This window comes from Liolophura sinensis, chromosome 8 (genome assembly GCF_032854445.1).
Source record: "Liolophura sinensis isolate JHLJ2023 chromosome 8, CUHK_Ljap_v2, whole genome shotgun sequence".
Lineage (NCBI taxonomy): Eukaryota > Metazoa > Mollusca > Polyplacophora > Chitonida > Chitonidae > Liolophura > Liolophura sinensis.
This window is the reverse complement of record NC_088302.1, coordinates 38,929,999-38,942,229: the sequence shown is the minus strand read 5'-3', so window position 1 is coordinate 38,942,229 and position 12,231 is coordinate 38,929,999. Positions and strand designations below refer to the sequence as shown.

At 39.9% G+C, this 12,231-nt stretch overlaps 7 non-coding genes across 7 annotated transcripts; 3 read left to right on the top strand and 4 right to left on the bottom strand.

The window, feature by feature from the left end:
- Positions 1-7,625: 7,625 nt before the first annotated feature.
- On the bottom strand, positions 7,626-7,698 carry Trnai-aau (transfer RNA isoleucine (anticodon AAU)). The gene has a single exon. It is a non-coding gene; the product is annotated as a tRNA-Ile (tRNA).
- A 1,398-nt stretch (positions 7,699-9,096) lies between these two features.
- Trnas-aga (transfer RNA serine (anticodon AGA)) lies at positions 9,097-9,178 on the top strand. The gene has a single exon. It is a non-coding gene; the product is annotated as a tRNA-Ser (tRNA).
- Positions 9,179-9,340: 162 nt separating this feature from the next.
- Positions 9,341-9,413, bottom strand: Trnai-aau (transfer RNA isoleucine (anticodon AAU)). The gene has a single exon. It is a non-coding gene; the product is annotated as a tRNA-Ile (tRNA).
- An 818-nt stretch (positions 9,414-10,231) lies between these two features.
- Positions 10,232-10,313, top strand: Trnas-aga (transfer RNA serine (anticodon AGA)). Its single transcript has one exon. It is a non-coding gene; the product is annotated as a tRNA-Ser (tRNA).
- Positions 10,314-10,482: 169 nt separating this feature from the next.
- Trnai-aau (transfer RNA isoleucine (anticodon AAU)) lies at positions 10,483-10,555 on the bottom strand. Its single transcript has one exon. It is a non-coding gene; the product is annotated as a tRNA-Ile (tRNA).
- A 738-nt stretch (positions 10,556-11,293) lies between these two features.
- Positions 11,294-11,377, top strand: Trnas-aga (transfer RNA serine (anticodon AGA)). The gene has a single exon. It is a non-coding gene; the product is annotated as a tRNA-Ser (tRNA).
- Positions 11,378-11,541: 164 nt separating this feature from the next.
- Positions 11,542-11,614, bottom strand: Trnai-aau (transfer RNA isoleucine (anticodon AAU)). The gene has a single exon. It is a non-coding gene; the product is annotated as a tRNA-Ile (tRNA).
- Positions 11,615-12,231: the final 617 nt, after the last annotated feature.

Below are 12,231 nucleotides of genomic sequence, written 5' to 3'. Positions count from 1 at the left end.
GGGCTAGATGCAGAATGGGCACAAAAACTGCAAATCGGCAATGTTCATCGATTACCAAAATCAAGTCATCCAAGTAATACCAACCCACATCAGCCCATCATAATGCGATTGGTGCACACAAGTGACAGGGACAAGATTTTACAAGCGACGTCCGTTTTGCGAGGAAAGAAAATGTCAGTTAGAACTGATCTTCCACCAGAACTGAAAAGAGAACGAGGAAGATTGGCTAACGTTGCCTACAAAATTAGGTCCACTGAAAATAAACAGACACGAATTAGAGTGGTTGATACTGATGTTATCCTGGAAACTAGGCCTATGAACGGCTTTGGTCCATGGAAAATAATGAGAGACTGAACCATCTGAAAACTGCACCCCTCAATCTGCTGCTGTGCATTGTTAGGTCATCTGTCAGGTGCCAGGGACAAAGTGAGTTCAGTTGACAAACAAATCAGATCATTTTGCTCCTTATACATGTGGTAATTGAACACATCCTTTCACCCACTACTGAACAGTGTCACGCAGACGTTTATCTCAGTTCCACATTTATGCACTTAATAATGATGATACTTAACTCATATCATTTACATGGCGTGTATTGCATTTCCTTGTTGCACTACATTTATCTCCCTTTGACCATCTGTGAGTGACAACTATTACAATTAATTAGATAAATATCATATATTAAATGCCACTGCCTTTATGTATTTGCACGTACACCCTGCTTGACCATGACGTACAGATCTTGCATTTCAATATCTTGGTACTTGACCAACAATGAGAAAACCTGTTCTGATAGTATTCATCTGAATTACTCTTAATTATACCATGTGATACGTTAATCTCCCTTTGATCAGAGTGTCAGTTTGTGTGTAACACAAGTACTGTAAATTGGATCTCAAACTTCTAAATATGTTAGACTTGAATGTCTCATCTGCCATACTGTAGTAATTCTGTCTTTTATGTCTTAGAAAATCTAAACTCCAGTAATCAATTATTATATTTTTGTTTTGTTTACTTATTCCTGTTTCATTCCTTTTTTATTCCTCTTAAAATCTTATCCCTGCACATGGCCTACAGGAGTCATCGATCAGCGAGGATGTACAGTAAGCGCTTCGATCACTGTGTGTATGTTTGCACCTTTTTATTTCACTACTGTTGTTATATTATTGTGTATATTCAAATTGGGACCTTAAAGTATGTATGCCTCTCATCAGCCGTATCATTGAAATCTGTCTTGCAATATTATGGCTGATAATAACAACGATGAGGGCACATCGACTCTTGAACAGTTACCTTTTTATGATTGCATAAATTTTACCGACTCCACTGTGCATAACAATCCTGTAAACCCAGTGATAAAATCGACCTCTGCAGTTTTAGACCTTGACAATCTTTGTTTTAACCCAATACATATAAATGTAATCGATGGCACCCAGTATATAACTGACGATTCCTCCGAGGAACAAGATTACTGGAGAGAGATCCACGATCACCAGGCTAATTATTTTCTTGAAGAGTCTTTTAAGACTTTGTCAAGACCTTTCTTAGATAGCAAAAACAAACCATTTTCTGTGTTACACTTAAATGCAAGAAGTTTAAAAAAACACTACTCTGAGATTTTGCCCTACATCATAAGTCTAGATTATCCTTTTTCAATCATAGGAATGTCTGAGAGCTGGCTCAACCCAGGAACAGAACACCTTTATGATATCCCTAATTATAAATCGTTATTCTCATCTCGCTCTAAAAGAAAAGGGGGAGGCCTAGTTCTTTTTGTCCATACCAGCCTGGGTGAATGTTTTATTAGAGAAGATCTCAGTCTTGTTGATGATGAGAGTTTGTTCATAGAAACTACTCAAAAACAAAATAAACAAATCATAGGTATCTTTTATAGGCCACCAGGTAAAAGTGTTGATTGTTTCAACGATCAACTGTCCTCAATTTTGGAGACCATCAAGCCTGAAAACAAACTCTGTACAATATTTGGTGATTTCAACATTGATTTATTCAAAGCAGACACACACCTACCGTCAAAGTATTTCCTAGAAAACCTTAAATCGTTCCATTTTTTCCCCAAAATTACAAAGCCCACAAGAATAACCGATAGGACTGCAACTTTGATCGACAACATATTTACGAATCATCACCAAAGTGCATTGACTTCCGGCATTCTCTTGACTGATATAACCGATCATTTTCCCATTTTCCATTTTAGCAGTCAGCCATTATATGATATGAACAAAAGCAAACCTATCCCAATCTATAAACGTCTTTTTTCTGAAAATAATAAGCTTAACTTTAAAGCATGTTTGAATAATTATAAATGGAATCACGTGTTTAATGAAAGCGATACCAATGTCGCATATGACTCTTTTCTAGAGCAATTTAAATCCATTTATGATCGGTGCTTTCCACTTCGTAAATTTAAACATAGCAATAAAAAAACAAAACCTTGGATAAGCTCAGCCATTTTAAATTCATGCAAAGAAAAGAACAAATTGTATAAACTACACCTGAAGCATAATGACAGCACGATAAGTAAGCAATACAGAACATATAGAAATAAATTAAATCACACACTTCGTATTTCCAGAAAATCTTATTATGACAATCAATTTAATCTGGTCAACAATAACATAAAGGGCACATGGAAAATAATAAATGAACTTATACAGACGAAACGTAATAATGTACTACCTAAATCTTTTTATATAAATGATATTGAAGACAGTGATCCTCAGAGCATAGCAGACAATTTTAATGGTTACTTTAACACAGCCCCAAGTGTTATTGCTTGGGAGATACCGCAGATGGGGCAAAATTTTGAAACTTTTCTCAAAACATCATCAGTACCAAATTTCAGTCTCGATCCCTGTACCTCAGCAGAAGTTGTAGATGTTATCATGGGACTGAAGAATAGCTCTCCTTGCCTAGATGAGATTCGTGTTTCAGTTGTAAAGTATTGTGCCACAGCAATAGCGAAACCGCTGACCCATATAATAAACTTATCGTTTCAAACTGGAATATTCCCTGATAAAATGAAAAGTGCTAAACTCACACCAGTGTATAAATCGGGTGAAATGAAGGAGTTTAAAAATTACCGACCAATATCTGTCTTACCGTGTTTCAGCAAAATCATCGAAAAACTGGTGGTTAACTGTCTGACGACCTTCCTCGAAATGAACGATATTATATACAGTCAACAGTTCGGTTTCAGATCGCATCACTCTACTACACATGCAATAATTGCTCTATATGATAAACTAGTAACTGCTAAAGAAACAAATAAGTACAGCATCACTCTTTTTCTAGACCTTGCAAAGGCTTTTGATACTGTAGACCACAATATATTGTTGAAAAAACTCGACCATTATGGTGTCAAAGGTCTTAGTAATATATGGTTTAATGATTATCTGAAAAACAGATCACATTGCCTTTTATACAACGATTGCCGATCAACTACTAAATACATGAATATTGGTGTTCCTCAGGGCTCAATCCTAGGACCCCTTCTCTTTTTAATATACATTAATGACATTAAAGATGTTTCATCTCTACTTGATATCATATTGTTTGCTGATGATACTAGTGCTGTCCTTTGCAATGATGATCCAGCACACCTCCTGGAAACTTTTAATCGTGAAATTGAAAAAATTTACGAGTGGCTATGTTGCAATAAACTGTCTCTTAATATTAAGAAAACCAAATTTATGTACATCGCTCCCAATCGCAGAATAAATAATCATGCTACTCCTTTCCTGGCTATAGCAGGCGTAAATATCGAAAAAACCAAGACCTTCAATTTCTTAGGTATAACTTTCAATGAAAGATTAACGTGGACAAACCACATAAATAATATCTGCAAAAAAATATCCCGTAATTTAGGGGTGATAAATCATATTAAATATGCCCTAAAGAAAAATACTCTGTTCATCCTGTACTATGCACTTATTAACCCATATATTACGTACTGCAATGCTGTGTGGGGAAATACTTATGAAACACATCTTCTTCCCCTGATCCGTCTTCAAAAACGAGCATTACGCATTATTACCTCCTCTCATAAATACGAACACACCGCGCCTATTTTTACTGAGTATAATATCTTACCTGTTACCGCGGTTAACACCTTTCAGACACTCCAGTTAGTTCACAAATACTTGTACAATCCTAGCAATACTCCATTATACACCCGTACTTACTTTACAAAACAGTCTGATATTCACTGCTATCCAACTCGAACATCATATTTTAACTTACACCGACCATTTCATAGAAGCAATCTATCCCTACACACTTGTAAAATAAAAGGACCGATCGAATGGAATAAACTGCCCTCCAATTTAAAAGAAATCACCTCTTTATCATTATTTAAATCGTCTTTGAAATCTTTACTCCTGAGAAAAATATACAGCTGATGAAGCATATAGCTATAATCATTACTACACCAAGTCATTCACAATTGTACATACGTTTTGAATTAACTCAGTTGCGACACGTAGTTGCTTGCTTAACGTTTTCTCTTAATAGTATATTGTCGCCTTGATTGATATGAATATTAATACATAAGTGCACATGTGTGCGTGTGCATATTTGTACACATATTTACGAATGTAAATTCTCTTTACTGTCTGTATATCCTTACATTTAGGAGTGGGTGCTACAGTAGTAACTACTATGTGTATGGATAATTAGGTACACGTGTACGTATGTGCAAGTGCTTCATTCCAACATATGTGTATTAACCAGTTAGCATCTGTTGTCAATTAAATTTAAACATGTTATGGGATACAATAAGCCCTTTGGGGTTTCTGCTCCCGCCAGAGTGCTGTAAGTTGTATTATGTTAACAAACTGATGTATCCGTACATATGTAATTATGTGTGTGTGTATATACCTGTTTGTATTAACCTTGATTAAGAAAAACCATTATTATATAGGCCTACTTATACTGTGCACATTACGATAATATTTAAGATGTATTTGTATGCATATACGTACATGTACATACATATGCGTGTGCCTGTGTGTTTGCGGGTGTGTATGTATATGTATGTATATGTATGTGTGTATGTGTGTGTATATATTTATATATAACCATGCGGATACAAGAGGTTTCGGTACAGAGAGGTATTGAGATGTTCTTCCTTTTCTACTTTCTTTCTGGTGAATAAATCAAATCAAATCAAGTTGCTAAAGGCACATTTAAAGTAATTGTGGCCATGACACTAAAGTTTTTGATGAGTACAACTGGAATCAGAAATTGAAGAAGGTTAAATCTATTGTTCATATGTGGAAACAACGTAAATTGTCCATCCAGGGAAAAGTGTGTATCATAACGACAATATTAATGTCAAAACTATGGTATAATGTAGCCGTTTTGCTCGTACCTCACACGTTTATTACAGAAATGAAGAAGGTTGTGTTAGATTTTCTTTGGGACGGCAAGCCCCACCTTGTGGCGTACGGAGTTATGATAAATGACAAAAGTCGTGGTGGTATGGGACTACCCGATATTGCATGTACAAAAAGCATTTAGACTCAAGTTTGTGGACAGCTTTTTTAATGAAACGTACAGTGCTGTTTGGAAAGATTTTTTTCCGGTTTTTCTTGCCCATATGGAATGGTTTCAATTTATGTTTGCTCTTGTTTTATATATCTCTAAATAAATGTTTGTTGAACTCATTGTCGGGATTTTATGCTGAGGTTATATTAGCTTGGTATGTGTTACAAGCACAAGTGCCATTGTGTAATAACTTTTCCCGACAGCATTTGTTACATCAACCTGTTTTATATAAACCTCTGTCGTCAGATATTTTCGAAAATCAAAGTCGATTTGTTTAAAAAGATTTTTTGTATTATTGCGGCTTACGTAACCCGGAATGGCCAAACAGTGCTATTGTGGAGATTGTGCAAGAATGTACACAAGCTGAGTAAAAAAGGTCATTAAGGATTTTCATCTTTTTTCAAATTTCTGACCAAACTGAACGTTGGAAACAAATGTCGGCGGAATGTCAACCTTTGCTGACCGTTAAAGAGAAAATGCTCCGTCGTACTTGTTAAGGACAGGTAATCTATACAAGGCTATAAGGAATATGTATGCTGCTGAGCCTGTGTGTTTTCAGTATTGGGGGGAATGTGTTTTCTCACTTAGATTTGGTAAACGCTATAATTGTGACATTACTGAATCACTTTTTAGTTTGAACATCCAGTTCTCCTAAAATAACCCGCATGAGTTTCTCCTTTTGTTTGGCTTGTCGCGAAGTATCAACGGTCTGAATGTTGTGTTGATTAACAATGTATAAATCACGAAGCCTTACGTTGCTTAAAGGGGGAGATTCTACCTCCAAAATGTCTATTTAAATCACTTCCGGACACAAATGATAAGAGCCCTGTATTATATTGAAATCCACAAAACTCCTTGTTTCAAAAAAGTTAGATGTACAAAAACCCCTTTATTAAAACGGATCACAAAGGTATTCCTGTTCTACAATTGCCTCACTAAGTGGTTATCGTAACATGTATCTTGCTATGAAGCACATATTGTAAAATGTTTAGCCCAACTAACTGTGATATTTCCTTTCCCGCTCTGCCGACTAAGCTCACCGCCCTATTTGGTGCCTAACTTGTGAAATTAAGATTAAGGACATCGACAATCTAACCCGTTTTTCCTTCACATACGCTATCACTTATTTCCTTTTCTACTGGCTAGTCTTATTCGTTGATAGATCAGTGGGATAGTTTCTGACATTTTTACACCTTGAAAACGTTGACCAGCAAACAATTACAGAACCCCATTGATTTTCCATGAGCAACAAATTTAACCTTTAGCGTTGTAGCTCAGTCCCAAACATTCCGTGGCCAGTAAACTTTGGTGCTTACATGACCCAGCCTTTGAGAAATAAGCCATAAAAATCTTGACGGGTTGACCGTCAAAATCTCGACCTTTCTATGCCGGCAGCTGGGAGGGGTGCCTAGCATAGCCAAGGGGAAGTCACTCAAAACCTCATCACCACCTGTTTCCTTGTGTCTTCTCGCCCCGAATTTCAAATTTTTATAAATAAAACTCATACCTACCCAAAGTTTAGACAATTTCCATCATTTTGATACCAAGCATGCACCTGGCCGCAAAAAAAACACTTAACACTCTAAAATACAGAGGATAACATTAGTCCCTCTGGCAAAAGGGAAGTTGTAATGGGGGTCTGTGTCCTAATACATGCCTGTTTCCACCATTCATTTATGTCAGTCTTTGCCGGAGTTTGGACACAGTTGCCCTTTGTCTTGCCTTTCCTGCAGGTGTAAATAGAGACAAACCTTCAAGGGCACACGGATCGCCCATTTTGGAATCCATCATTAAGACAAAAACGGAGGACATGGGCTCGTCTTGGCCGAGTGGTTAAGGCGATGGATTAGAAATGCTTTGTGAATATCCCGCGTAGGTTCGAATCCTACCGGCGACGTCACATTTTTCATTTTTTTTTCTATCCCTTTAACCTATGCAGCTTGCCTCAATCTTCTTCACAGGCTGTGGGCTCACCCAACCCTTCATCATAGGTGTGCTGCTGACCTCATACACAGCCAAAGTAGTTAAAAAATTTTGACCCCAGTGATCAAAAACATTACTGGCCGATATGGGGTTCGAACGCATGACATTCGCGTCATTAGCACAACGCTCTGCCGACTGAGCTAACCGGCCAATTAGTTGACAAACTATTTTGTCATTAAGAGTTGCTTAAGTTGTTCATCACATGGTTCATAACCCGTTTATCCTTTACAGACGCAATTACTTACTCCCTTTTCTACTGGCTAGTCTTATTCGTTGATAGACCAGTGGGATAGTTTCTGACATCTTTACACCTTGATGACGTCGACCAGCAAACAATTACAGAACCCATTTAATTTTCCATGAGCGACAAATTTAACCTTTAGCGTTGTAGCTCAGTCCCAAACATTCCGTGGCCAGTAAGCTTTGGTGCTTACCTGGCCCAGCCTGTGAGAAGGAAGCCATAAAAGTCTTGACGGGTTGACCGTCAAAATCTGGACCCCAGCTGGGAAAGGTGCGTAGGAAGGCCAAGTTAACGTCACTCGAAGCCTCATCACCACCTGTTTCCTTGTGTCTTCTCGCCCTGAATTTTAAACTTGTATCATTAAAACTCATACCTACCCAAAGCTTAGACAGTTTCCATTATTTTGATACCAAGTATGCACCTGTTTGCCGAAACTCGAACCCATGACATTCGCGTTATTAGCACGACGCTCTGCCGACTGAGATAACCGGCCAATTTCTTGCCTGACTTTTGTCATTAAGAGTTGCTTAAGTTGTTCATCACATGGACAATCCAACCCGTTTTCCCTTTACAGACGCTATTACTTACTCCCTTTTCTATTTGCTAGTCTTATTCGTTGATATACCAGTGGGACAGTTTCTGACATCTTTACACCTTGATGACGTCGACCAGCAAACAATTACAGAACCCATTTAATTTTCCATGAGCGACAAATTTAACCTTTAGCGTTGTAGCTCAGTCCCAAACATTCCGTGGCCAGTAAGCTTTGGTGCTTACCTGGCCCAGCCTGTGAGAAGGAAGCCATAAAAATCTTGACGGGTTGACCGTCAAAATCTGGACCTTTGTATACCGGCAGCTGGGAGGTGTGCCTGGGACGGCCAAGTTGACGTCACTCGAAGCCTCATCACCACCTGTTTCCTTGTGTCTTCTCGCCATGAATTTTAAACTTGTATCATTAAAACTCATACCTACCTAAAGCTTAGACAGTTTCCATTATTTTCATACCAAGTATGCACCTGTTTGCCAAAAACGACAGGCTGGCCGCAGAAAAACACTTAACACTCTAAAATACAGAGGATAACATTTGTCCCTCTGGCAAAAGGGAAGTTGTAATGGGAGTCTGTGTGCAAACGTCTTGCTAATACATACCTGTTTCCACCATTCATTTATGTCAGTCTTTAGCGGAGTTTGGACACAGTTGCCCTTTGTCTTGCCCTTCCTGCAGGTGTAAATAGAAACAAACCTTCAAGGCCACACGGCTCGCACATTTGAGAATCCATCATTAAGACAAAAATGGAGAACATGGGGTCGTCGTGGCCGAGTGGTTAAGGCGATGGATTAGAAATCCATTGGGATCTTCCCGCGTAGGTTCGAATCCTACCGGCGACGTCACATTTTTCTTTTTTTCTATGCTTACCACTTATGCAGCTTGCCTCAGTCTTCTTCACAGGCATTGGTCTCACCCAACCCTTCATCATAGGTGTGCTGCTGTGCCCATGGATAGCCAAAGTAGTGAAAACTCATTCCCTCCCAGTGATCAAAAAACGTTAATGGCCGATATGGGGCTCGAACCCATGACATTCGCGTTATTAGCACGACGCTCTGCCGACTGAGCTAACCGGCCAATTTCTTGCCTGACTCTTTTGTCATTAAGAGTTGCTTAAGTTGTTCATCACATGGACAATCCAACCCGTTTTCCCTTTACAGACGCTATCACTTACTACCTTTTCTACTTGCTAGTTTTATTGGTTGATAGACCAGTGGGACAGTTTGTGACATCTTTACACCTTGATGACGACGACCAGCAAACACTTACAGAACCCATTTAATTTTCCATGAGCGACAAATTTAACCTTTAGCTTTGTAGCTCAGTCCCAAATATTCCCTGGCCAGTAAGCTTTGGTGCTTACCTGGCCCAGCCTGTGAGAAGGAAGCAATAAAAATTTTGACCGGTTGACCGTCAGAATCTGGACCTTTGTATACCGGCAGCTGGGAGGGGTGCCTAGGAAGGCCAAGTTGACGTCACTCGAAGCCTCATCACCACCTGTTTCCTTGTGTCTTCTCGCCCTGAATTTTAAAATTTGTATCATTAAAACTCATACCTACCTAAAGCTTAGACAGTTTTCATTATTTTGATACCAAGTATGCACCTGTTTGCCAAAAACGACAGGCTGGCCGCAGAAAAACACTTAACACTCTAAAATACAGAGGATAACATTTGTCCCTCTGGCAAAAGGGAAGTTGTAATGGGAGTCTGTGTGCAAACGTCTTGCTAATACATGCCTGTTTCCACCATTCATTTATGTCAGTCTTTAGCAGAGTTTGGACACAGTTGCCCCCTTGTCTTGCCTTTCCTGCAGGTTTAAATAGAGACAAACCTTCAAGGTCACACGGCTCGCACATTTGGGAATCCATCATTAAGACAAAGATGGAGCCAATGGGGTCGTCGTGGCCGAGTGGTTAAGGCGATGGATTAGAAATCCATTGGGATCTTCCCGCGTAGGTTCGAATCCTACCGGCGACGTCACATTTTTCTTTTTCTCTATGCTTATCACTTATGCAGCTTGCCTCAGTCTTCTTCACAGGCATTGGGCTCACCCAACCCTTCATCATAGGTGTGCTGCTGTGCCCATGGACAGCCAAAGTAGTGAAAACTCCCTCTCCCCCCCCGCTCAGTGATCAAAAAATGATAATGGCCGATATGGGGCTCGAACCCATGACATTCGCGTTATTAGCACGACGCTCTGCCGACTGAGCTAACCGGCCAATTTCTTCCTTTCGCTTTTGTCATTAAGTGTTGCTTAAGTTGTTCATCACATGGACAATCCAACCCGTTTTCCCTTCACAGACGCTATCACTTACTCCCTTTTCTATTTGCTAGTCTTATTCGTTGATAGACCAGTGGGACAGTTTCTGACATCTTTACACCTTGATGACGTCGACCAGCAAACAATTACAGAACCCATTTAATTTTCCATGAGCGACAAATTTAACCTTTAGCGTTGTAGCTCAGTCCCAAACATTCCGTGGCCAGTAAGCTTTGGTGCTTACCTGGCCCAGCCTGTGAGAAGGAAGCCATAAAAATCTTGACGGGTTGATCGTCAAAATCTGGACCTTTGTATACCGGTAGCTGGGAGGGGTACCTAGGAAGGCCAAGTTGACGTCACTCAAAGCCTCATCACCACCTGTTTCCTTGTGTCTTCTCGCCCTGAATTTCAAACTTGTACGACAGGCTGGCCGCAGAAAAACACTTAACACTCCAAAATACAGAGGATAACATTCGTCCCTCTGGCAAAAGGGAAGTTGTAATGGGGATTTGTGTGCAAACGTCTTGCTAATACATGCCTGTTTCCACCATTCATTTATGTCAGTCTTTAGCGGAGTTTGGACACAGTTGCCCCCTTGTCTTGCATTTCCTGCAGGTGTAAATAGAGACAAACCTTTAAGGGCACACGGCTCGCACATTTGGGAATCCATCATTAAGACAAAGATGGAGACCATGGGGTCGTCGTGGCCGAGTGGTTAAGGCGATGGATTAGAAATCCATTTTTTATTCTTCCCGCGTAGGTTCGAATCCTACCGGCGACGTCACATTTTTCTTTTTTTCTATGCTTATCACTTATGCAGCTTGCATCAGTGTTCTTCACAGGCATTGGGCTCACCCAACCCTTCATCATAGGTGTGCTGCTGTGCCCATGGTCAGACAAAGTAGTGAAAACTCCCCCCCCCCCCCATGAATCAAAAAATGATAGTGGCCGATATGGGGCTCGAACCCATGACATTCGCGTTATTAGCACGACGCTCTGCCGACTGAGCTAACCGGCCAATTTCTTGCCTAACTCTTTCGTCATTAAGTGTTGCTTAAGTTGTTCATCACATGGACAATCCAACCCGTTTTCCCTTCACAGACGCTATCACTTACTCCCTTTTCTATTTGCTAGTCTTATTCGTTGATATACCAGTGGGACAGTTTGTGACATCTTTACACCTTGATGACGTCGACCAGCAAACAATTACAGAACCCATTTAATTTTCCATGAGCGACAAATTTAACCTTTAGCGTTGTAGCTCAGTCCCAAACATTCCGTGGCCAGTAAGCTTTGGTGCTTACCTGGCCCAGCCTGTGAGAAGGAAGCCATAAAAATCTTGACGGGTTGACCGTCAAAATCTGGACCTTTGTATACCGGCAGCTGGGAGGGGTACCTAGGAAGGCCAAGTTGACGTCACTCAAAGCCTCATCACCACCTGTTTCCTTGTGTCTTCTCGCCCTGAATTTTAAACTTGTATCGTTAAAACTCATACCTACCCAAAGCTTAGACAATTTCCAGCATTTTGATACCAAGTATGCACCTGTTCGCCAAAAACGACAGGCTGGCCGCAGAAAAACACTTAACACTCTAAAATACAGAGGATAACATTTGTCTTTGTGGCAAAAGGGAAGT